This window comes from Equus asinus, chromosome 1 (assembly GCF_041296235.1).
Source record: "Equus asinus isolate D_3611 breed Donkey chromosome 1, EquAss-T2T_v2, whole genome shotgun sequence".
Classification (NCBI taxonomy): Eukaryota; Metazoa; Chordata; class Mammalia; order Perissodactyla; family Equidae; genus Equus; species Equus asinus.
Window position 1 is genome coordinate 140,396,766 of NC_091790.1, and position 27,966 is coordinate 140,424,731.

General features: G+C 38.7%; 1 long non-coding RNA gene across 1 annotated transcript; it reads right to left on the reverse strand.

Moving 5' to 3' along the window:
* Positions 1–253: 253 nt before the first annotated feature.
* Positions 254–27,952, reverse strand: LOC123284446 (uncharacterized). Its single transcript, XR_011503163.1, has 3 exons — positions 27,818–27,952; positions 27,138–27,209; positions 254–362 (listed from the first exon to the last, which is right to left on the reverse strand). It is a non-coding gene; the product is annotated as an uncharacterized lncRNA (long non-coding RNA).
* Between the last annotated feature and the right edge of the window lie 14 nt (positions 27,953–27,966).

Sequence of the window (27,966 nt, forward strand, 5' to 3'; positions counted from 1 at the left end):
TAGCAGAGTCAGCTTCAAAGACTGGGATGGGTGTGTCCTACTGGCAGAGCCTGGCTCAAGTATTTCCACTTAGCCACAATAAAGCTGGAAAAATGGGCTTCTGGTTTCCATAGTGAGAAGCCCACTTATTGGGTGGAAATTCTCCTAAATTTAAAAATGATAAAAAATGAAGAAGCCAAAAAGAATGGAAAATATCCATTACAGTCTACTCCTTTGGCATCTCAACTTCCTCATATACTCTTCTTCCTTATATAAACTTTCCAGCAACTACATGCCTTACTGTATCCAGCTCTCAGTCCAGGATCTCTGGGGTATGTTTTTTCCTCCTTCACTTCACAATCCCATCTTGAATAACATGTAACCTATGGATTATAAAAATCACCATCAGCTTACTCTATATAAAATTATAGGGGACAAGGAGAGGATAAAAAGAGGAAAATATGTATAATTAAGTACATATATTTGTCAAATCAGTCCATTTGTCTTCAAGTCACAAAGCAATAGTTAATATTTACGATTTTTCTTTTATAATGTACATCATGTTTTTGCTTTAAACCAGCAACAGAGCTGGTGGTGGTCTTCACCTGATGCGGTGATACCAAACTTTTATTCCTGAGGGATCTGATTCTGGGCCTGAATGAAGCTGCTCTATCTCCCGTTACCATTTGCCACTCGTTGTGCATGGAAGTACTTCAAGGCACTCCAGGGGATCTTCAGGTTACATGCATACTCTGTCCTTTTCTCTCTGCTTTCATCGAATAAAAGCAACCCTATTTCCCTTAGATAATCCAAACAAATGCCCCTACTAAAATACAGGATATAGTTTGCCTGATAGTACACTAGCAGGCAAAGCTAGGAGCTGTGTTGTTTTTCTCAACACAGTAAAGAAACCACATCTGGAGCAGCAGCAGCAACAAGAGTCATTATCTGACTAAGGGTACGACAATCTACTCACATTCTTTAAATCTGTATAGGTCAAAAAGGTGAATTGAATTGGAATGTGATGGAACAATTGCTGATTCACTGCAAGTTGTTGATGAGGGCACTCATCTCTGTAATCCTCCCAGAAATGTGAAATTGCTTTCGTTTATTATTATGGTATGGAAAAGCATTTCTAAGGTCTTCCACTTGGTCTTTCCTACAATGGGAGCCCTCAGTCCACAGATCAATAAACCAATAAGGGGAGTCTGCTAATTACTGAATAGTCTATCCCAACTCTGGATTCTGTAAGTGGGAAATTAACCAAGAGGTGGGTTTATGGACTCACTGGGCCCACTGTGAGATGGACCTGAACCAAAACGTCATTAATCATCTGACTTCCATAAGCCTCTACTCTGACTGGTGAACCACAGTGGTAGAGAACAGCCACTCCAAAGCCTTTCAAGGATCCTGGTTTTCCCCACATTGATGTCTTTTCGAAGTCCTTGGTGAAGGGTGTATTCTCTGAGTCAATCTGGGAGTCACACTTAAGAAGTAGTCGAGCAGTTTGTACATAATAATTCCCATCTCCCTAAGCTTTTGCATACTTTGTCTACAGTCTACCAAGGATGTTCTGGCATCTCATCTTCATTTAAGATATGAAATTGTTGGGTGTAGATTTCAGTCAAACCACCAAGCAAATTGTTAGAGTCACTCTCAGCAGCCTAAGTTAACACATTGATACCAGAATCTCTGGTTGACACATTCACATCAATAAATTCAGTGTAATCCAACAGAATATTCTTTCTACCCTGGTCTAATACACTTAGGATTCATTTCCATATGTAGGATTCATTTCCATATGTATTCACTATGTTTCTGCCAATACAATGTGACAAAGTCTTTCAATTTTTGATGTTTGTGGTGATTCTCTCAGACATCTTTTGAAACTGCCCTCTTGGAATTTGTTTGTATTTGAGCCCCGTTACAGGTCTAGAAACTATGAGAGATAAGGAGGGCAAGTTGAGCAGGATCAACATTTCTCTTTAAGACCTCAGGAGAGTTTATTATAGACTCATCGGGTAAGGGAAAGCTAACTTCCTCAGACAAGGGAACAAGGATGTTTCTACTGGGAAAGGAGGCTCAGAAGAATTTGAAATAAGCCCAGATGTCCCCATCTTAACCTTCAGGGTTTCACCCTTTCCCCGTTAATGCCCTAACTTTAAAATGCAATATCTTATGAGATGGCAAATTCAATTTGTGTTGTGATTCAGCCACCTGCAGGATCTAGACCATGTGGTACATGAGACATATATTTCTCTCAGAGCCATCACGAAAACTTTCTGGGCCTTACCCTAAACCTTGACTTGTAAATACAAAGCTCTGATTCCACGATTTTCTTTGTCTAAGTTCTCCAGCATACTTAGAAGCTACAAACTCACCTGCAAATCTTATAGTCTTTATTCCCACAATAATTCTCTATTGCAGTGACTACCTGTCACTTCTATCAATATTTGACTGCAGGTGACCACAGGTTCATTATTTAAGTATCTATTTGGCCATTGTATGTCATGCACTACCAGACTCCCATTTATCACTGACAATGGGGTCATTAATGCCTTTAAATCTACTCATATCAGAGAACCAATTCTACATTCCCATGAAATTGTATTTGTCAGTGAAGCAGAGACAATTAGTATTACTCACAATTAGTATTACTGGAATAACAGTTTTAAAATAAGAATTATGGCTTACAGGAATCCAGGAGGTAATAGGAAAATAAAGCTCTGGAAGGAGGAATCTAGAAGAAGAGAGAAATAGTCACTAATCACTTTAGTCTGAAGTACTGGCATAAGAGGAAAAGCCAAAGATGGCGGAGTGGAGGAGTCCAAGAAGCCTCACGCACGGAGACCCAAAAGGAGTCTGGGAACCCACAGAGAGGTCTGTGAAGTCTACAACCACAGAGTGTTAGAGCTTAGGAGGATGTCTGTGATGTCCCCACAACTGTGATTTGTGCAGAGTGCTATGGAAGCTGCAATGTCTGTGAAAACCAGTGCACTCACCAAACTGCAGCATCTCCTCATCTCACCACCTCCCAGGAGTAACCACTTCCACCTCCTCTCCTCATCCAAAGCTTTTCTACATTATTCTCATTGGTAAACTTTAACTCCGAACATAGAAGGAATCTGTGATAGTGGTGCCGAACTAACAACCACCAATCCAGTACAGAAGGAAACTGTCCTGTCTCAAGAGTAGCATCAAGAGAATTTATAACCTCAAGCCAAGCCTCCCAGGGATCTTTGTCTGAACGTACACTACCTGTGATGGCTAAAAATCTAACTGGAAATTTGATTTCATGTAATCTTTGGATGATAACCTTCACAGAAATCGAGAGAAATAGACTCATCGTCTCCACACTCAAGCTCAATCTCTTCATGATCCATCAGCCTCGTGTAGTGGCCAAACAAGTGAGATAAGTGGAAATATTATGAACATCACTATCCCTCTATCTTTCAAATCTTTATGGCAGCGATGTCTGCAATTTTCCCTAGAGATGTGCTCCTGCTTTTGGGTATCTATTTCTGTAGGAAGGGTGAATGATTTCCACTTAGCCCTTAATATTCTCCTCACTCCATAGACCATGGTGCCAGTCTGAGAATTCTGCTTGTTGCTGAAAATGTAACTCAGAAGTTTCCAATCTTCCTTGGCGTACAGTATCCTTGTTGTCAGAGTAATTTTTATACAGTGTCTTTAGAACAAAAGAAATACCTAACAGTTCTGTTGTTTAAGTAGTTAAGTTCAAACAACTTAATAAATATTTAAGCCCTAAAAAATTAGTAGCCATTTGAAAAAGTAGTATACTTTACTGAAAGAAAAAAGTATTTTTATTTTATTCTTGTATAGACAAAACCATTTACTAATGAGATATGTGCATCTATAGGGCACAGTACAACTTCTCAAATCTTGGAATCAGATTAGAAAACACCACTCTCATTTCCTCTTCCACATTAATTTTTCACATAATTTTGCTTTTTATCACAGCAACTGCCAAAAATCCAGCTTTGCAAATGTATTACACTATCAAAAAAGATAGCACAAAATAATGAAATTTGAACCACCTTGAATTAGTAGCTCTCAAGTAGTTCTCAAGTAGTTAGATCTTATGATCTAACAGATGGCAAGTATCACTGTGTTTCCCTCAAAAATTTAAAATATGCTGCCATACCCCTGTGACTCAGAATGTTTAGCACACAGTTCAGGAACTATAGTTATAACCAGCACATAGAACAGGCTGGTATCAGCATGTAAACACAAATCAATCTCATTTTCTCTCACTGACTCTTTGAAATTTACTTACTTGAGAAATTTTCTCCTGTTGCTGGAGTATTGACTATGATTTAGACACTGTTCTAAGCATGTTACAAATATTAACTGATTTAACCTTCATAATTCAAGGTAATAGCTACTTTTATTATTCCTAATTTACAGATGATGAAATTGAAGCACAGAGAGATTAATTAACTGGCCCAAGGTCAACATAGCTGGTAAGCGGACAATCTGGGATTCAATCGCAGATGGTCATGTGGTTCCAAAGTCTGACACTTCTAGCCACCACATCATGCTGCCCCTTTCCTGTGAAGTCACTACTTTAACCCCTATCAAGCAGAAACAACACCACCACCACCAACGCTGGGCACCGAGAGCTACCACTGAAACCTCTGCTTCCTCCGGAAATTGCAGAGGCAGCAATAGCTACTGCCACGCAAGCAGAGTGGAGTTTGTTTGGCACCTTTTTCACTCATCACTAACTTCTGACTGATAGAGCCTATGTCAAATGGTCAAATTCTTACACTGCAATGAAGTGGAAGATGGGAAAGAGATTTCTCTTTCTACAGTGGGAAGTAGAGGCTCATTGAAATCGGAATTTATTAAATGTAAGAAGGGCACAAATGTCCAGAAAGAATGGCAACTGTCTTCTAGAGAGCACATAACACTGTGTCTTGCCCATATTCAGAGAAACGTGAAATATTATCAGTAACAATTACTGCCAGTCATTACATTAAAAAGGGAATGTGTGTTCTCACAAGGTGCCTAGATCTTATTGTAATGAATCTACATTTATTTATGCCTTCAAGTGCACAAAATGAGTCTTCTGCACATAATTTTCACTAACACATCGGAATATGTGCTGTGTTGTTTCTTTCATTAACAGTCACCGAGCCTACACTGTCATAAACTAAAAAAAAAAAAAAAAGATAAAAATATAGCAACCCACATGCTTTTGAAAAAGAAAAAAAAGTTCTCTCTCCTCCCCACAGTCATTCCCTGTCCTCTACACTTCTCAAAATGTTGATCTAAATATAGGTTTAAATGACGTCTCAGAGCATAATGTGTTACATTCCAAGATATTACAGACATGCATGTTCTCCTCAAATCCATTTTAATGGAAACCGGCCTAAAATTTAAGCTTATTAGACATAGGAGATAATTTTAAGTTTTAATATATCTTCGTGGTTGGTGACAAGTATTAAAGAAAAAACATACCGTGTCACAAATAACAGAAAAAGTAAAATGTTTGGGTGTGTTTATGTGTAAACATACCCACACTAACTAGAGAAAAAGACCAAAAACACAAAAATGGTAACAGGCACATTTTATTGTGAGGCTTCATGAAGCACATTACCAAATCAGAGCAAAAGTTCAACCACCTTAGCATTCCGTCTCAACAGGAGCAATAATAGTTCCCTCTATGAGATGGTCAATTTGCCAGATCCACTTGAACTTTACAGATCTTACATTAAAAAGCAGATAGAATACTATCTATAGGAAAATGTTTTCATATCCGTTCAAACACCATTAATTAATTTAAAAATCAAAGGATTATTAACTCACTAAAAAAAAGACTCTAAAGTCACTGAGAGTATCACGTGACTCGAGAAACAACAGTTGCATGCCCTGAGAATGTCTCAATCACTGCTTATGGCAGTCCACTTCCTGTAGGACGAATGAGAGAGCAGCCTAAATAATTTCAAGAGATTATTTGAAGAGGCAAGAGGTACCTTCATTTGCTTTTCTCCCAAGGGAAGCAGGTCTATGCATAGCTACCTACCACTCACAGCGACACTGCTGGTGTAGAAATGATGCCCTCAGCAGAACCAGGTTGCCCCAACAATTCTTTTCGCAACCTGCTTCTCACCTCTATCTTCCATCTCCAGCCTTCCCTCAGCCTGCCTGACTCCATCCCACATGATACCCTCAACCTATCCAGATCCTTCCTCCACAGCGCCACCCTAGATCCTGACTCACTTACTCCCTTGCCAATTCCTCCAGCAACACTCTTCCCTTGCTCCCCCTACCCCCCATCAAAACTTTTCTGTCTTGACCACCATATGATTTCATGCATATGTGGAAGATAAACTAACACACAGACAAAGAGAACAGATTAGTGGTTACCAGGGGGGAAGGGGGTGGGGGGTGGGCATAAGGGGTGAAGGGGCACATTTACATGGTGACTGACAAATAATAACGTACAACTGAAATTTTACAATTTTATAACCTATTATGACCTCAGTAAAATAAAATAAATAAATAAAAACTTTTCTGTCTCTAGAACTGCTCCCTTAGGAGTTTACTCTCTGCTCTTGTAGAACAATTAAGTAATCAACATATTAATGAGGGATAAATTGTTAGTGGCAAAGAATGCTCTGGTAAATTATTCCTCTAGGACAGCTGCATCCTAAAGGGGAATGCCTGAATCCCCATATGGTCTTCCCTGATCCCCTGGGTGAACTCTCTTCATCCATTATCTCTATTATATCACTTAAATGTGACATTTTTCTATCTTATACAATTTATAAGCATGTCAATCTCCACTCTTAGATTATGAGATATGAGAGGACAGCCACAACAGATTTTATGTCCCCAAAGCATCCACCAATGACTCCAGTGAATTGTGTCAACTCTATGAACAAAGCCTAGTGGAGGAAGCAGGTTTTCAGAGCACTTCAAGTCACACTACATTGGACGCCTTCTATTCCAGCTTTGCATAAAACCCACACTGAAGTTAGGCAATGAGTGGAGCTGACGTTTGGACCCCTTGCCTCTCTCTTTCCTCCACAAGCAGTGTTTACATCTATGGATCCATCTAGCAGACAGGCTCTTCAAGGTTGGGGTGATGGAGGGGAAGACAGGGAGGGAGGATATGCAGCAGCTGATAAGGTCCTCTTCAAGAGAAGATTTCAGGAAAGAGAAAAGAGCGAAGATGGATGATATTCTACAACTTTTCTAATTCCAGGAAACTATTGAAAATAACATAAAGGAAAGTGGGAAAACAAGCTTTATAAAAAGTACTAAAGCATTCCTCACCACTCTTACATTGTTTAGCAAGACCATGTCCAAGAAGCTATTGAGTCATGGTTTTCCTGGTTGTGAAAAATGATGTGATAAGAAATTACTCCCACTGAGCTAGTCAGCCACTTAACTCAGAAAAATAAAATTCACAGATTCTAACAGTATGGTATATCCTATCATGTTAATACGCAGAAGGGACTGCTGAAAAGATACGGATGCTGATAAATCTGAGAAAGTCCCATTATTAAGAGATATCTTTCTTTCCATTCAGACAAGTGTCTTTGGAGAAAATTAAAGCTACCAGATCCAATGACAAGATATAGGCAGTTAATGGGAGAAAGAATGGAGAGAATGAGGGAGAGAAGGAGGAGAAGAAAAGAGAGGAGGAGGAGGAAAGAAAGATCTTAGAGTGTCTTTAAGCATTTAAAATATTTCTAGGAGCAAAGATTCTAACGTTTTAGACACATGTCTGTCATATTACTAATTATTTTGAACTAACTTAATTCTTCTTAGCAAATGTGACAAACTTTGAAAATATAATCTGCACCTGGGTGAAGACAAACCTTCTTTGAAAATGCTGAAAAGGGGATCATCTTTCCTACTGGACTAATAAGTGCAGCAAAGAGACACACAAAAGATGCCACTCTGTCCATAGAGGTCTAGCATTCTGCAAAACTCAGAAATAGGAGACGTAAGAAAAGATGTTAGGAAATCTCTGTGCTTGAAAGGCAATGAAAACAACTGGACATTCTAAATAATCTCTCTAGAGGTGCGGGTAAAGCAAATTAACAGGGAATTTATTCATTCATCCTTTTAGTAACTCATCCATTAATCCATGTATCCTCCAATTGACTCATTCAACAAGTATTCGTTGAAAGTTCTCTACATACCAGGTCCTGGAAATACTGTGCTAAACAAAGCAAACACAGTCATGTAGCATATATTTTTCACTGGACAGTAGAGTTTTGCTTTTACTCCAAGAAAGACTATGGAGAAATAATATATTTTGGTCTCGTCATTAAATGGCAGAGTGTAGCAGACACTTGATGAATCCCTCAGGGATGTTAATTGCACTTGGTGTTGCTAAGAATGCAATAAATTGATGTTGTAAGAGAGTATACTACCATTAATTATAACTGGCCTCCCTCATAAATATTTCAGAAAAAATTCTTTAGCTGAAAAGGAAAAAAAAGGAGCAGAACTTTAGAAAACAAAATTTCATAAACTGAAATATATATAAAGGGGATTCATCTCCTATTCAGTCTCAAGCAGATATTCACATGAATGTCAGTGGTAGCAAAGAATTACTAGATTTTGTTCACTGTCTCTAAGGATTTTTCATTTTACATGTTGAGTTTCAAAATAAGTGGAAACCTGAGAAACTTTCAAAAATTATAAATAAGCAAAAATAAGAATATGCTTTACAAGCACTCAGGCTGTCATGACACCCTTCACATACTGCTTTCCAGCCACACTGCCTCTCAAACTGACTTTAAATCTCATAGACTCTTTCCATTTCATCGAGAATTTGTTGTTAAAAAAGTCAATGTATTTAACCCTCAGATCATGTCTGTCTACTAAGTGAAGCTTAAAATCTAGGGCCAGAAAGTGCTCATTGGTGCATCTCTAATCTGAAATTCTAGCAGTGACCACAAATGTGTATCCCTATGAACACCCACCCTCCTAGTTTTAGTTGGTTTGCAGTCATGTATCCAACCCTACTTTTCATAGACCTACCAAGGTGCTTTGTCATCCCTTGGATACGCTCCCCCTGTTCCCACCTCTCCATCTTTTCCTGTGCTCCTCCCTTTCCACACATCCAAGTTCACAAGTCATTCTTCCTTCCAAGAACTACTTGTCTGGGGCCCGATCAGGTTAATAATGCCACCTCTGTCATCTTTGAGTTCCTGTAGCATTTGTATTTGTACTCTACACTTGGATGCTTGGCTGAATACTAATAGCCTCCATCCACTGAGGAGGAGGAAGTGTCTCAATCAATTAATGAAATATTATAGTACAGGGACACTTGACCTACACTTAACACCTAGGCTTTAGAAGGAAAGTGAAAGTCCTCTTTCTTGCAGTAAATGCCTAACTTTTTCTCTGCTTTTCTCATTTTTAAAAATCTGACCTCAAATCACAACAGGAAACACTGAACCTAAAAGGTAAAGGGTCCTCTGTCCTTCCTTGTTTCAAGTCATTTGTCCTTGTTCCAAGCATGTTCTAATTTAATCATTATTCAAACTAAACTTGCCCTGGGAAATTATGAAATAAGCCAAGTTTTCCCACAGTGCATCTCACCTCTCCTTTTTAACCTAGACTCTAAGTCACTCTTTCTTCCCAGCGATCTCAAAGTAGAACAGACATCTGCTGTGGAGGTCAGGTAAGCTGATCTGCTCTACTGAGTGTAGTGGAGCCAAGGATCAGGGGTGATTGCCTTCTCTTTGCCAGGCCCCAAATTAATTAGTAATTTTTTGGAGAACAGTGAGTCAATGTTCAGATCTCCACTAGAGTGACATTTAGCAGAAAGAGTTTTCAATAAAATCGCTCTATTTGCTATCAAAGGTGGCATCCAGGAACAATAATAGCTACAATTATTTGAGCACTTGAATAAGATACTCATTTAATCCTTTTAACCTTTAATGCAGATCCTACTTTTAATGCCTGTCCACCCTTGCCCCACACAATCCCAACCTATTCACGACACAGCAGTCATAGTGACTTTTTGTTTTTCTGTTTGTTTTTTTGCTGAGGAAGATTTGCCCTGAGCTAACACCTGCTACCAATCTTCTTCTTTTTGTATGTGAGCTGCCACCACAGCATGGCCACTAACAGATGAGTGGTGTAAAGCCATGCCCGGGAACCGAACCTGGGCCGCTGAAGCGGAGTGTACTGAACTTAACCACTAGGCAACCGGGTCCTGCCCCTGAGTGACTTTTGAATACCCTAAGTCAGATTATGTCACTGCCCTGTTCAAAACCCCTCAGTGGTGCCCAGTCTTTCTAACAGTAAAAGCCAAAGTTTCCAGTGGCCTCCAGGTTCCTCCAGGATCTGGCCCTCTGTTCTCTCTCTGACTTCACTTCCTCCTCCTCTCTCCTTCCCTGCTGCACTCCAGCCACCCTGGCCTTCCTGCCATCCTTCAAACACAACAGCACCCTCATCCTCCTGGGTCCTGCACTCACCATTTCACACGCTCCAGTGACAGCTTCCCAGAGAGAACATCATTTTGAAAATTGCAACACCCATCCCGCTCCCACGGTATTCTTTGTTCCCTTTATTCTGCTCTATTTTTTCTGACAGTTATTATCTTCTTCGATCCTATATTATTTGTTGGTTTGTAGGCTTGTTTCTTTATTAGGTTTTGTTTATTGTTTCTGCCGTCCACTCAAGAATATAAGCTCCACAAGGACCAGGGTCTTTCTGTTTTGTTCAGTTAAACTCCTAGTGTTATAACAGTGCCTGGAACACAGTAGGCATTCAGTAAATATCCACTGAATGTTTGTATTGAATGATTGTGTGGAAGAAACAGGTACAGAGAGGTGAAGACATTTGTCCAAGGACACACAGCTGGTAAGAGGCTGAAGCTGGATTTAAACCATCTCTGCCCAGTCCAACCTCTAAATAATAGCAGAGTGACTGTCTAAGGTTGAATTCTTCAGAAGCAGACCCTGAGGCCACTATTCACGTACAGGTGCTTTATTAGGGAAATGATCCCAGAAGGAACCTATAAAGGAGTCTGGGGCAGGCAAGGAGAGGAGGGAGTCAAGAAGGGTGAGATCTCAGGTCAAGTCCTGAGGAGGACAGCTTTTGCCTGATCCCACAGAGGATCTCTGGAATATAAGGCACACCACCAACTCAGAGTAGTTCTAATCAGACCCAAAGCAAGGGAGCTGGGCCTTAGTGGTCCCTCACTTGGCAGTCCCTGGTCACAGGCTGGGGGATGGACAAAGCGGGCATTCTCAGGCACATCCTTCTGGCTCTCTGTGCTTAAGGGCAAAGTTCCTCCAGTAGCCCCACAGCAGCTATGGATTAGAAGCTGGGTATTAGAAGGGAAAGCACACCACAAGCAGGAAGCCCAGGTGGGGGGTGGACACTAACATGTCTACTATAGTGGTCCTCCAATGTCCTTCAGAATGCCTAAAATCATGCCCTAGCTCCATGTCACCACCTAACACCCCACATCATCTAGCCCCTGTCAACCACATCAAGCCATATCTTGTGCCAGAATTCCACGGCTGACTGTCCACAGGGCCTTTGCACCTGCTGTCCTCGCCTTCTAGAAAACACCTCATCTAACTTTACATGACAGTCAGCTTTTGATATTTCACAGGCAGCGAAAATATCCTCAAAGAAACTTCCCTTAAGCACTTAACCATCACACTTTTCATTTCCTAAAACATACTTACTGCAATCTGTAATCACTTTTGTTTCATTTGTTTATCTATCTATTTATTTATTTTTTGCTGGTTTCTGTTTCCCCACTAAAATATAAGCCTCATCAAGGTAAGGACAATGTCTCCACTTGCAATATCCCTAGTGCCTAGCACATTATAGGGGCTCAAAACATCTTTTGAATGAAAAGAAACACCGGGAGAGAAATCACTAACCATAACAGATCACAGTGGTATCCACCTACCCAATCCATTTGAGTAGATCTTAAAAAGTTAAATTTATCCAAATAACGACTGAGGCTGGAAAGATGAAAGACATATTAGTTTGGTTAGTTATCGTGACTTTTTACCTGATAATCTTAGCATCAGAGAAAACACAGGCTCCCTTCACCCCCAGAGAAGACATCACTTAAGATATACTGAAAATATAGGCTAAGAGTGAGAGCTAACAACAGAAAGGTTTCATTTGCCCATAATTTTGCTGGATTAGTTAAAATTACCCAGGAACTTCAAGCAAAGGCAGCCCAGAAGGAAGTACAGAAAAATCTATATTCTCCAGATCCATTATTTTCCCATTTCTCTCCTTTGTGAATTGCAAGATAGAGCACCAAATGGAATGGAAAGTAGCATTTTTATCTTTTCCTGTGTCAAAACTAAAATAAAAGGAACTATCTCCCCCAAAGTAAAAAGAATAGTCATTTTCTTCTCTCTTTAAAAAATAGACTGTTTTGGGGCCAGCCCTGTGGCCAGGCAGTTAACTTCGTATGCTCCAATTGGGTGGCCTGGGGTTTCGCTGGTTTGGATCCTGGGCGTGCACATAGCACTGCTCATCAGGCCATGCGGAGGCGGCGTCCCATATAGCACAACCAGAGGCATTCACAACTAGAATATACAACTATGTACTGGGGGGAGCTTTGGGGAGAAGAAGAAAAAAAAAGATTGGCAACAGATGTTAGCTCAGATGCCAATATTTTAGGAAGAAAATAGACTTTTGACAAACATAAATTTTATAGCAAATACAAACAAACATAGAAAGTGAATTTTATTTTAAGAATTGTTTAAAGTCAAAACTCCCCATTTGTTGTTTTGACTATAGAAGCTTCAAAGACTTACTCATGTGCTGTCTAATTTGCTGCCAATGATAAAAGCTCCCAATGTAAGTAGTCTATGAACATTTCCAGTTTTCCAATTTTAAATATTTCTTGTGAGGAGTATCTCAGTGATTTCTTTGGAAGAACGTGTATTATCCAATAACATAACTAAGAATTCTTACCTGTACTTAAATTTTAATTCTTCTCTTTTTAATCCCAATAATGGGATACTTACGCATGTTGTCAATTGGGCTTCCGTCTTTATATTACATATAAATAATAAACCTAGAATTGATTTAAATCCTACCATTTCTTCAAGGCCATGCTCAACCGGTATCTCTTCTGGGTAAATCACCACAGTTCTAAGTAATCCATGATACCTTTCTGAAAATTCCCACAATACTTCTCCATCTGTCTTCTGGTTACTTACCTCCTTCCGCCATCTCTGTTAATGATTCTTTCAGCGAATCAGCCTTTTGTCCTCCCCAGGGCAGCAACGTGGAGTTTGCTTAGGAGCAGTACTACAGAACCACACAGCCTCCTGCAATGCCTACCTCCCCACCGACCAGCATCACAAGAATGTATGAATCTTTCCATCAGCTGCATAAGAAACGTGATTTTTCTTGAACTCAACTTCATCTGCATTTCAATTCCTCGTTCCACCTGAGGACAGAAGAAGCTATTTAATTGATTCCAGGTTATCTCAATCAGGTCAGGACTCTCTCTCCTTCTCCAGTCAGGAAAAGACTGCTTCCTGGTGCTGCGTCTATGCAGAGAGGTTGGGGAGGGCTGCCTGCAGTTGTCGTCAGGCCCCACTGGCACTGTCTGAGGGGCAACTCACCTCATCTGCATTTTGCTCCTGGTGCCCACTCACCCTGGCCTACGCTGAGCTGCCTGCTCCCCACCCTCAGCCACTGCTATTCCTCATCATGATGCCTCTAGAAATGGTGGCCTCAGGCTTGTTGCTTGTTCCTCCTGCCTATCTATAGTCAGAACGGCATTTTCCTGGTCATTTTTGTATCATAATAAAAAAATGACAACCTTGCTCTTCTTATGCCCATATAGATATACTATCTTTCCAAGTCCATATAAACACATAAAAAGGTGAATAACCCAATGCTCCTTTATACTAAAAAAAAAAGTGCAAGAAGGACTTAAAGGAATATAACCAGAAAATAATTTTCTATAACATCTCTTTCAATACTAATGTTTAATATTTGTTTATCAAAGTCAAAAATGTACATGCTGGTTACAAGCAGCAGTCCCCAGCCCCATCCTTTTCTGCCACCAGACTCAGCCCCTAGCTGTTCATGCCGGTGCTCCTATTCTCTCTCTAAACAATATGCTTCATGAGCTCGTTGTTTTATCAATTCCCAATATTTCCCATTAACTTTGTGCTATGATAGACAAAGATTTATGTCACTCTACTATCACTTACCTCCCTTTTCTCATCATCCCAGTTTGGACGGCTTTCTTTTTCTTTATTGGCTACCGTGGCATACTTCCTGGATTCCTTGCTCCATCCACTATGGAGAGCATTTCTCACTTGCCATTTAGTATGTTAAGCTATTGCCTTTCCTAGTCTTCTCTTCAGCTCTCCTCCACCCCACCTTCACCTCTTAACTTCTGTCACCCTTACTCTTAACTTTGTACTGTCGAGATTGATAACATGAGGGGCCAGCCTGCTGGCGCAGTGGTTAAGTTTGCTGGTTCGTCTTCAGCGGCCCAGGGTTCACTGGTTCAGATTCTGGGTGTGGACCTACACACCACTTATCAAGCCATGCTGTGGCAGGCATCCCACATATAAAGTAGAGGAAGATGGACACGGATGTTAGCTCAGGGCAAATCTTCCTCAAAGGAAAAAAACAAGATTGACAACATGAGCATGCTGTTCTGTAACCACCATCTGGTCTTCTGTGTTCTGTCAACACATTGTTCTAGAAGTTAAACATCAAAAAAGTTTACATTATTATGACTAGCTACATATTTTTCAATGCAGAACAATCATTAAGATAACATTTCTTTTCTTATTCTTGTTTTGATTTATCCTAGAGTGTAATTGGCTTCTTGCTTACTCTCTTTTTAAGAAAAATATCTTCATTTGTCATGTGAGATTTTCAAGGCCCTTGAGGATTTTTTTTTTCTTTCTTTCACAGGAAAGACTGTTCACAGGTTTATTTCAGTTTTAAAAGTTTTTTAAGGGGCCAGCCCTGTGATGTAGGGGTTAAGTTCGGCATGCTCCAATTTGGTGGGCAGGGTTCGCAGGTTCAGATGCCAGTGCAGACCTAGGTCACGTGTCAGCCACGTTGTGCTGGCAGCCCACATATAAAGTGGAGGCAGATTGGCACAGATGTTAGCTCAAGGTTAATCTTCCTCAAGCAAAAAAAGAGGAAGATTGGCAACAGATGTTAGCTCAGGGCTAATCTTCCTCAGGAAAAAAAAAGGTTTTAAGCTTTGGCAAAGAGCATTGCTTTTTTTTCTTTCAGTTTTATTGAGATATAATGGACATACAGCACTGTATGAGTTTAAGATGTACAGCATAATGACTTACTTTTTATGAGTGTCACTTTTTAGAGTGTTGCTTTTTAAATCATCACTGAACCCCAGGAGGTTAGAATTTAATACCCCCACTGTAACCTTTCCTCTTTCCTCTGCCTATCCAACTGGAAACAAATCTTGTAGACAGTCAAGGCTTGGCTGTGAGTAAGACCTGTTAACTCTGTTTCCATTAGTCATGCTCCATGATGAGCACAAGAGTATATGCTCCTGACTTTGTGGCTGAGAAGTGTCAGTTGGGCTAAAACCCCAACCAAGAATTCGAAGATGAAGAGATATACAACTGTTAGGAAAAAAGGAAAAAAACTGAGGTAATTAGACAACTACACACACATGCTTTACCACGTACAGAGTCAGTACTTAATAGTAAGGAAGGCAGTAAATATAGCTCATTGTCTTCAACTGCCAAAAATTGTTTCTATGTATTCTCTCCATGTTTTCGGCTGAACGGTAAGTGCTTAATAGTCAAAAGAGACTCTCAAACTGGATTCTGCTCGCTTGCCTGCCTCGCTCTGCTTTCACTGCAACCACGTCTGACACACCCGATCAGGCTGAGATCGAGAAATCTGATAAGCTGAAACTGAAGAAGGCAGACACACAAGAGAAAAATCTACTGCCTTCCAAAGAAATGATCGAACTGGTGAAGCAAACAGACGAACAGACGAATCCTAATGACGCATGCGGCCAATATGCCCTGCCCATTCCACAAGCATTGCCTTAGGTTACTCCTTTTAGCTGTTTAACTTTGTTAAGATGCAAAGAGGTTGGATCAGATTTAGATGACGGAGCTGCTCCTTTCACATCAAAGAATCGAGAACTACTGACCAGGAAGGCCTGTCCCTTCCTGGCGGGCCTGGCTGGCAGGGAAGGAAAAGTGCTTGCCTGTCAGTGAAGCAGCAGCTGGGTGGACCCACAGTCATTTTCAAGTAAAAACCAAGCTGGTCCAAGATGTCCTGCAGGCTGTAAAATGCAATTTAATCAGAGTGCCATTTTTTTTTGTTGTTATTCAAATGATTTTAATTATTGGAATGCACAACTTTTTAAATATGCAAATAAAAAGTTTTAAAATATTAGGAAGAAAAAAGTCAAACAACCTGGCTTTATATCCTAACATCACTACTTCCTGCTTCATCATTCCTCAGACTCAAGAATTGATGCTGACACAAAAACAAGTCGCTATTGGAAACCTAAGATACAAGTTTTGCTGTAGTTCCAGAGTGTGGAAAGGTGGTGACTTATAGAGCATAAAATCATCCTAAATGGATCCATCTCCTTCATCGACTCTCTTTTTGAGCTTAGGTTGAATTAATCTCCCAAAGCCTCCGTTGCCTTGTCAATAAGACACAAAGAATCATAGTATTTGTGTTAAAGGGGTGCTACAGGAATTAAATGAAATAGGGCACTGAACACACATCTGGCACTTGGTAAGCACTCATTTAAAAACAACTATCATTATTCTCACTATTCTTTACATTTTTATACGGCCCAGCCTCTTTGGGCAGTTGCTCCCATTGCCTTTTCAATCCCAGTTTGTTTAAAGTGAGCTATGCCTTAATTATGTTATCCAAACTCATGAAGCCTTATTCATAAAATACAAGCCAATGCTGCAAGCTTAGACACACAATAAGAAAAGTAAAGATACATTGGATTTGGTTTCATTTACAGAAATTGACTGTTGAGCAAATTAATTTCATTCATGTATACAGAGCTAACTGCTCCCTGGAAATATTCTCCATACCAAGATATGTGTCTCAGCGAAGTGCTACATTTCCCCTAAAACACCTGAATACTTCGTTTAGAGTGAATAATAATGATACAATCGCATTTGCAATTTACTGTCTACTGTTTGTTTCCCAGGTACTATACCATATGTTTTACAGTATGAGTTCACGTTATCATCACAAAAACCCAGTAGGCACATCACAATGTAGGCATATTAAACACACACACACACGCATACAGAACCAGATATTAAGTTATATGCCCAAGGTCAAACAGCTAGTATATGATAAAAACCAGACTATAAACCAGGTCCCTCTTACTGCAACGTCTATGTTTCATTCCACTATCTACATTCTTATAATCTCCAATTGATTGTACTCAAACTCATGCTTGGGATACATTTAAAAGCAAGGATCCTAATCGATGGATTGGACCAGGGGACATGATGATGAAAGAGGGGAGAACTAACTTTGATGCTCAGGTTTCTGGCTAGAGCAATTAGATTGACCATAAGTACCCAAGGGTGCTACATTATAAATTTCAAAGAGGAAGACTAGAGGGAAAAAAACCTAAAAAGGTGGGTTGAGACCATATTAGTGAATATCTTAAGTAATGAGCTAAGGAGACTGTATTTACTTTAGTGAAAAGTACGAAATTACTGACGAGTTTTGAAGAGCAGAATAATATAACCAGAGTTGTGCTATAAACATGTTGCACTGGGAAAATTAGAGAGGGGTGTGTCAGGAGTCAGGGGAAATTGTTAGCAAATTATTCAAATCATACAGAAAGAGATAAGGAAGACTTGGTCCAGGGTTAGTAGTATTTTAATGATAAGAAATGTAAACTCAATAGGTCTTTTGGTTGGACATATCTATACATTTATATATCTATATCTATATATAACTTGAGGCTGTTTATAATAAACAACATAAACAATACAAAATAAGTTTAACCATTAAACCATAAGAATAAGAACCAAATTTTAAAGGGAAATGTTGAGTAATTAGACTAGACTAGACTAGGAAGTTGGTACAATTGAGTCCAAAAGTTAGCTTTGAGTTCTCTGACAGCCAAGATAAATAAAATATAAACAAGGGGAAAGAGATGAAAATGTTGGATTATATAGCTCCCATCTGATATAAGGAGACATATTAGTTTTCCAGGGGAGATACACTGAATTATAAAAGAAATAAATCTCACAGTCTTTTATATAAGAAACATTAAAGGGCACAGTAAACTATGCCATAACAGCTATTGGAGATACATATATATCTCCAATATATCTCCAATTATATACATATATATATATATATATATATACTCCTCATAAACAATTTTTTATATCAAATATTCATATATGTCTTATATCCAAACACCCAATTAAAATTGAAGACATATGGTGCACCTGTGATAGCATTTTTGCAGAAAGTAGTAGTGAAGCCCAAATAATGAGTTTTACAGTGACTTGATTTGATTCAGAAATAGAACTTAGAAAATAAGAATAGATGCTTGGTGGTTCCCTTAGACATCCCCCACCCAAACTCTCAGCACACTAGTGATATCAACTCTACAGCAGTACAGACAACACAGTCGGTCAGAGTTAGTGGCATGGACTCTGGAACCAGACAGCCTGAGTTCAAAACCCATTTACTATAGACTTCAATGGAAGCAGCGTCAGTAGAGTGCTTGTTGATGACAATCGGGAAGGAAAGGTTCCAGCGTGGACTACACTTTCAGCTGGCAAAGAGTTCAGAGTCATTTTTCTGATACATTAACTATTAAACTACTGCCTGGAGGAAAAAATGAATAAGGAATGACTCCACAACTGGGTTTTTCAGTTTGACTTTGAAAAATACACTTCTCTGTTTTAGGGTAGCTGATGAATCGAAATCTTAACGTTCTCATTATTAATCTAGTTCAAATGATTTCTTTCCTGATTTTTAACTGGTGTTTCTATGATGTGTTACAAATTTGCCATTTTTCTAAGACAATCGGGCTGGCTGTACCTAATTTTAATTGAATTTTTGACCTTTAAGGATCCCGTTCAGCTGCCCTGATATCTGATTAGGAGTATTTTCAGTAGACTTATTACTCTGGCTTATTATTTTAAGATTGCAGAGTCATGTTGAAAAGGAGATTATCTTCTGTCTTTTGGCAAGTATGTACGATGTGAATTTCTTAATTGCACCCAGAAGCAATGGAAAGAAAACACATTTATTAAATATTTTTTAAAACTGTTATCCTTGACTGTATGTGAATGGCTCAAAAAACCACAAAACTCCTAATTTTTTTATTCAAGAAACACCAATGACTAGGAGTTTATAAGGTGAAAAACATCTACGAGCTTTGCTCTTCTTTCAGAGTAAGTAATCTTTGCTTGCTGATAGAATTTGTTGACGTTTAGACTGAACAAAGAGTTGATGTCAGTTGACTTCACCTGGTTTTACCCCTCCCAATCCCCGTCCCCTGCAACATTTGCCACCTTCGCTCTGGCTTCTCCAATGGACAGCCAGTGCATATCCTTACCTCTCTGCCTTTGCTTAACCTGTTCTCTCTCCCTGGAATTCCTTCTATCCCATCCCCTCCCATCTAGGGAAATTTCATTCCATGCTCCCATAATACAAGGTTTGCTCCTCTGTTACAGCATCTCTTATACGTCCTGCCTCCCTGACTTTCTTGAGTACTGCTGGGGCAAAAACTGACCCATCCCATCTCTGTATTCCCAGCACTGTATTTGCTTGGCAAATAGCAAACATTAAATAAATGTTTATTGAATTAATTTTCCTATGGTATGTGCAGAAGGTTGGAGGGTTGGAATATTGTGCCCTTTTTCCAGTAGTGTGCCCACTTCTGACTTCACCATACAAGGAACTAAAATGAGTTTCCCATAAGAAGTGGCTTTCTGGACAAAGGGATGGCAACACGAGACTAAACTCCTGAAGAGGCAGCATCATGAAACATAGAAGGCAGTAATTAGATTCAGATGCAGGGGATTCAAATTCCATGAAGCAACCATATATTACCTGGTTTTGAGTATAACCGCTTAACATCCCCTCTAGCCTACCTCAGACGGCGCAGAAGCTTGTAACTCTGCCTTTGCCTCTGTCGTGGTGTCTCTTCCCATACAGCGGCAGATGCTTAATAACTCAGGACCTGGTAAAAATAGCTCTAGGTATTTTCGCTGTAAGAATCTTTGTCACAAGCAGTTTCACCACACAACTAATTGGCTGTAGGGGCAATTTTACCGTAAAAGATAATATAACTGGTCGGCAGTTTGGGGTTTCATTCATTATGGTTTCATGTGGTTACGAATGGTTTTCATTCTGTTCATCTGGTTTCATTTGGTTACAAATATGCATCCTAATATTTGGATGAAACTGATACCTCTCTTAATGAAGAAAGAAATTTTAGAAGAAAAAAGTGCACGGCAGAAAGTGGAGAAAAATTAACAAGCAAAAAAAAACGTACAATACTATGGACAAAAGACTTTGAAGACAAAGTGCTTAGGTAACAATCCACAAAATCAAATCAGTTCTTTGCACAGTAATGCCATGAATCTACACACATTTAAATATTCAAATATTTGTATTTAAATAATTTGTATTTTCATTTTTCATTGTTGTCTTTTTAATTTTGTTATTCATTTTTCATGTGTCATTATGAAAACCACTTGTAACTAAATGAAACCATCATGAAACCCAAACTGTCAACCAGTTATTTTATCTTTCACAGCAAAATTGTCTTACTGCAAATGAGTTGTGGAATCAAACGGCTGCATGTTAAAATACCGGACACGGGTAACATAGTGTAGACTAGAAGGATTTTAAGAGTGATTGACATGAGGGTACTCAACTAAAAAATTCATAGAGCAAGTTAGAATTCCCATAAGGCAACAAATAAAAAGAAGTGATCATAGCAGCAAGGTTTCCCATGTAAAAGGTAAGCCATGTGTCAGAGAGGAGAGAAGGAAGGGACTTCGCCTTACAGACATGTTCTACCAATATAATATTTGCAGCAGCAGCTATGTTCCAGAGCATTTTCTAAAGTTCTGGAATCTGGAGCAACAAAACAGTGAAGAATTGATGCATCCACTTGATATAGATGATAGCCAACAATGCCACATTTACTAGTCAGGTAATGTGAACATGATACTATTCTAGGCATTTTCCAAGACCTACAAAATAAAGTAAAAATTGTTAATTCCGGGAAAAAATTGAAATCCACAATCAGAAACCACACAAATTCAAAGTCACAATCTAGTTAATGCAATAAACTTCAAGAACTGTAGCCAATGGAAGAAACAGAAAATTCTGGAGCAAAGCAGAGAGGCCCATCACAGCCCAGCTCCACAGAGCCCATGTCCTCCTAATCGTACCATCACCTTCCAAAGTTTTATCTGTAAATTCACAAAATTCTGAGCATTCTCAATGATGCTACACATGGAGAGAGAAAACTGAGTGGGCAGATCATTATTTTCTTCCAAAACGCAAGGGATAAAGGTGGCTGAGAGAAACTGGTGACACCAGGGAAGAGAAGAACAGAGATGACTCTTTAAGAGCAGAGGAGGGAGGCTCCAGGCCACACAGAGATCAAAGACCAAGGGGTTCCCTTGCAAGAAAGGAACAGACCCTCCAACGAGGGAACTGACATGGAGTTGACATGGAACAAGACCTTGCACAAAATCTCAAGGGAAAGAGCAGAGTCTGGGTATTCAGACTGCATCAGACCTCATCCAAGTGCCTTCTCCCTCTGTCATTCCTTCGGGCTAAGAAACGCAAACAGAACACAAAATTCCAGCCCTCAGAGGGGAAAAAAACTTCTAATATTATAGGAACAGTCAAGGAGTCATTCTCACTCTCTCTGCCCAGAGTCACCCAAGCAACATCAAGATGGAGAGACTGCCCTGGAAACTATGCAAACATATTATACACTGTGTTAGGATTCTCCAGGGAAACAGAACCAATAAGATGTGTGTTGTATGCGCACGTGTGTGAAGAAGGAGAGAAGAGAGATTGATTTTAAGGAATTAATTAAGGGTTTTAAAGAATTAGCTCACATGATTGTGGGGACTGGCAAATACGAAATCGATAGGGTAGCCTGGAAGTCTAGAAATTTGGAAAAAATTGATGTCTTGAGTCCAAAGGCAGGCTAGAAGCAGAATTCCGCAGTCTTTCTTCCTTAAAACCTTTAACTGATTGGATGAAGCCCACTTATATAACAGAGAGTAATGGCTTTACTCTAAGTCTACTGATTCAAATATGAATCACATCCAAAAAAAAAATCTTCACGGCAACTTCCAGACTGGTGTTTGACCCATCAACTAGGCAACATAGCCTGGCCCCAGGTTGACACACAAAATTAACCATTAACACACACAGATACATATACACAAAGGGAGCCACCTAGAAGCAGAACAGTTGACGTTCACTGCATATGCTAGGCACTGTTCTTTACACTTCACATGCGTTTGCTCATTTAATCCCCACAGCAACCTTATGAGGTAAGTAACAGTTATTATTTGACAGATTAGAAAATGGAGGCAGACGGTGCTTAAGTAATTTGTTCAAGGCCACACGGCTAGCAAGTGGCTAAGCCAGTATTAAAATTGGTAGCACTTGCTCAAAACTCATGCATTTTACCACTGAACTAAAATAAAACATAACTCAGGAAACAGAAGGAAATTCCCTTAATTACTTCATACTAAGAACATCTTAATAAGAACATGAATTCAATAAAATAAGCGCATATCAATAAAGCAATTAAATGAGATGAAAAAGGAAATGACTTGTATATGAGAACAAATTGGGGACTCTGCAACATGATTATGGAAATAAGTAAATTAGAAACAGCAAGATGAATTACTGACACAAAAGTGAAATACTGACACAAAGAAGGGAAGGAAGGAGTTAAAATAATCTAAGTGAATGGAGATGAAAAGGGCAAAGAATTAAAGAAAGCTGGAAAAGTATTATAGAATGACACCATATATATTACAATTTTTTTTTTTGAGGAAGATTAGCCCTGAGCTAACATCTGCTGCCAATCATCCTCTTTTTGCTGAGGAAGACTGGCCCTGAGTGAACATCCATGCCCATCTTCCTCTACTTTATGTGTGGGACGCCTACCACAGCATGGCTTGCCAAGTGGTGCCATGTCAGCACCCAGGATCTGAACCGGCCAACCCCGGGCTGCCAAAGTGGAACGTGTGCACTTAACCGCTGCACCACTGGGCCAGCCCCTACAATATTTTATATATATTAAAATATGTTATGATCCAGAGAAAAAGACCATAATATTCTCAAAGTGGAATTTCCATTTCAAAGATACATTCAAAGACAAAAACAATAGAATTTCCCTAAAATGAAGAAAGAGAATAATTTCCAAAGCAAAAACACTGCATGACGCTTCAAGATAATTAGATGTAGGATGATCAATAACAAGACACATCCTGATGGAACTACTGAATATCAAGGATAAACAAAGAATTCCTCAGATATTGGAGCAAAACAGCAAATCTCATTCAAGCAGGGGGAAAAACAATCCCACCTCAGAATTCTCCACAGCACTCAATTCCACCAAAGGAGCAATGTCCATAAAGCACTGAGAAAAATGAAATTTAATTTTAAAATATTGTAACTGATCAAGATGTCATTTGAGCATAGAAGCCACTGAGAGACATTTGCTAGCATGAAAGAACTCAGGGAATGAAATATGTATGATTTCTTCGGGAGGAAGAAAAATTTGCTTGACAATGACATCCAGCCAAATAAGAGATGATTAAAAAAACTCGAGAATGGCAAAGCTAGATTAAAAGGACTAGTGGTGAACAATGAATCTGTTTAAACATAGAATGAATAGTAGACAACTATTGAAAGTATGGTAGCAAAATTCAATGTGAATTTATAAACCTGCATAACGTTAAAATAATCATATAACTGCAAAAATTGGGAGGGGGGAAGGGGAGATGGGAGGAAGTTTAAAAGTTCTCATCTTTCGAAACAGGGAATAAATAGATATTGTCTAAATATCTATTTTTTTTATATGTTACATGCTAGCCTCTTAATGTTTATTCCTAAATCTTGTTTTAGGAATGCATTAATGGGCTCTTTTATGGAAAAAATATCTTGTGGTGAAGAAACATTTTTCGCTTTTGTTTTTCTTCTACTAAAGTCAAATAAAATATAAATAACTATCTTTCCTTAAAAATACTTCCAAGGGTCTCATCCTATTTTTATAACTTTTATTTGTCTATTGCTCTATTCTTCTAACTGAATAATATGCATAGAAAGATATTCACAATGATGTTCTCTTAAAGTTAAGGGAGGCAATTTCTGAGTTTGGAGTAATCTTTTAAACAACACATAACTGTACTTTTCTTCATTGCTTTATTTTTTATAAGTATGTCTTATTTTACAAAAACAATGACATTTTTCCCTTTAAAAATTGTAAGCAGTCTATCAAGATGTTAACATTGGTTCATTCCGGGTTATGAGAAAATGAAGATAGCAATTTTGTCTTCGTAGTTTTCTTCAGGTTTTTAATTTACAAACAAAGCTGATTTATTAATTACTTACTTTTTCACCATTCTACTTTCATGTATATGTATTTTATTAATATGTATATTTTAACAAATTTGATGTTCTAGGAAATGAAACAAGTGAGTATAAATATCCCAAATAAAACAAACTATATAAACATCCCAAAGCCTGCAATGTTCAAGGAGAAAGTGTGTCAGGAAGTGCGTGATCTTACTAGGAGCACTGTTAGCAATTAAAGAATGACTGGAAAAAGTAAGAGAGGTATTTTTTGATCAGTTTCTTTATCTCATTACTGAAATTCTATGAAACAGCCTTTATTTTATGTACCATGGCACATTTACAACAAATGGTATCTGAGCAGAGTTATATACACTGGTTCCATTGGGCTAAAGGAAGAAACTGTGAAATAACTGTCTGCATTGTTACCTCATAAACCACATCAGCAACTGAAAGACCGAAAAAAAAATCTAAAATGCTCCATTTAAGTACAAAATTTTATAAAGCAGAGAAGGATATGAATATGCTTATATTAAAATAACAACAATAACAATAGAAGGATAAACTAGAAACCTAAAAAGAAATGGTTACTAGAGGGAAGAGGGTAAGAGACAGCGACTGAAACTACACTTCTTCGAATGCATTATGTTTTGAATATTTGAGTTTGAAACTATGTATTTTACATAATTCTAAAGTTAAATTAAATTTAAAAAGCAATTCCTAAAACTCAAGAGGAAAATGAGCAAACGAACCCATGTGTATAAAAGTTGGTAGCATAACCACACAGAGAAGAACTTTTAAAGCAACTTTAAAACACAGTAAGTTGACTGAACATACCTAGTGTGATATATCCTAAAGATTGCAAATAAAAACTGTTAAACTGTTTCCAATAATCATATTGTTGATGTTGTGTTGGCATTACTGGGATAAAGCAAATGAGTCATCATGTTGATGTCACTGAGAACTGGGATTTTTTGTTAAGGAAGAAAAGATGCAAGACATCAAGGATGGAAGACAGAAGAGGTCAAGGAAAGTTCCTATAGTATGCTGGTTTGAATAAAAAGTGTCAGTACACATTCACAATTTTACAAGCACACACACACACACACACATTTTCAGCTCTATTCATTGAAAGGGTCTTGAAACAATGAAGACCTCAGTAGCAATGTGCACCCATAATGCCCAGATTATGATCTCTAATTATCATTTCTAATTCAAAGGAAACAAGAGCTCCCTAAATGCAGTTTGCAGGTCTGGGGCAGGAAATACGCAACTTAAACCTGGAATATCTTGTCATACCAAAAACCAAGAACGCCATTAAAGCCTATTTAAGGGGTATCAAATGTCTCAGGAGCCAATTGGAAAAGTCACCTGCTGGCCAAGAAATGAGAAAATTTGAGCACCAATTTGAAGAAGGCCTGCTTCTATCCTTCTTTGAAGGGTTAAAATACGTCAAATGTGTTTAAATCCATGAAGCCATAATAATCCTAAATATGGGAGTAAAGGCCATACACCAGCTCGTTATTTTTAAAATTAGTAAAGCAATGTAATCAAGCACTTATCCCATCTTTCCTGTTAACTATGTCTTGGAGGAACTAAACAGCTGTTGACGAAAAGGTTTCTCTTTATATGGAAGAAATAGTCCAGATTATAAACAAAGAATGAATGATAAAATCAGCATGACACTATTTTGAAAGTACTAACGAGTTAATGGATCTAGAAAATGATCATCAGTGGCTGCCAACATCTCAATAAGAGAAACAAACAGATATCATGTGCTTCCTAACAACACAGGTAAAGTATCCTTGTCAGGAAAACCAAACTCACTCTGGATTAAGCTTCCCCATACAACTACCAATTAACAGAAAACGGGCAGGACAGAGGAACATGTTAAAAGAAACCCTTAGGAAATGATTGGAATCTAGTACACTTTACTGACCAGTTTTATTCACAAACTGCAAGCGAAATCGAGAAAAAACTAGATTAGGGGAGATTTAAGAGATGGACGAAACTTTTTGCATTGCATAGACTTCATTACAATTCTGATTCCAACTAGCAAACTGTATGAGGGAGGGGTTTCTGAAACAATGAGGAATATTTGAATATTGACTGGATATTTAATGTGGTAAAAAATTACCTTATGTTGCTTTTAGGTGGAATAATGATGTAGTTTTGTTTTTACTTTAAATAATCCTTACCATTTATAGAGACATAATGAAATATTTACAGTTGAAACGATGTCTGGGATTTGCTTTGAAGTAATCTGAGTGGAGGGGAAATAAGGGTTTGTAGGTGAAACTTGCAAATTTTTTCAAGGGATGATTTTCCGCTTTTGTACATATTTATAATTTTTCATATAAAAAGTTATAAAAACAGAATAGAATGCCTCACGTTGGGAGGCTAGGCCTCAAGAAATGAGATAGATACATGGTCACTTCAAAATTCAGGGTTATTTAAGAAAGAACGACAAATACTAGAGGAAAAAATTACTAGTTTAAATGAATTGCAAAAAATTATTTCTTTTATGCACTATGCTAAAAACATCAGAATTAATTGAAAAATATAATACTTACTAAAGTAAAGAGAGGAAAACTCCACCCGAGATACAACGTCATTTGATTCACTTAGAGATGAAAGAAATGTATCTGCAAGACAAACACGGGCTCATGGAAATCTGTGATTTCTATACAGCGGTTGTCTAATAGTTTCGCATTGTTACTGACCACCCAATTAGCATCTTCACTACACTTATTTTCATTCACAGGAGAAATCTATGAATGATCTGTACAGTCCTTTAACGACACCCGGTAAGGATCCTGTACACCCCCTAGCCGCTTTCTCAATCTGCAGCGAGAAAGGGTAGGAGAGAAGCGAAAACGTCCTCCGCCAAGCCCTGCTCCCGGATGTGGTAAAGAAGAGGGCTTAGCAAGCTTGGAACAGAAGATATCCTAGAAAGACACTGATATAAAAGTTCTACGTGCAATGTCACGTTTAAATTCTCTTTTCTCCAAAACGTACAATAAATCTGCTGCCATCGTCTGAAATACTATGGGACTGAAAATCCTTTCGTAAAGCTGAAGAAACGCCAGCATTCTAGCTGATTTGGGAGAAGGATGTTCTGCTCATTGAAAGACGCCATATCTCAGAAACACTTAAGACACTCTGCAAATGGAAATAGAAGGAAAAACATGCCTGCCTCCCCACTTGAAGTACTCCTTTCTTAGCGTGATTTCCGACGACAGTATCTTAATACCTGAAGTTATTTGGCCATCCTTAAAAGTGCAACTTATCCTGACGTCTCAAGGGGCAGAAAAGTTGCCGAAGTCCGAGGAATGAGTCACTTCGCTCCATTTTGATGAGTAATCTCAGGTGTCATGGAACCCCTTCGGAAGAAGGAGAGGG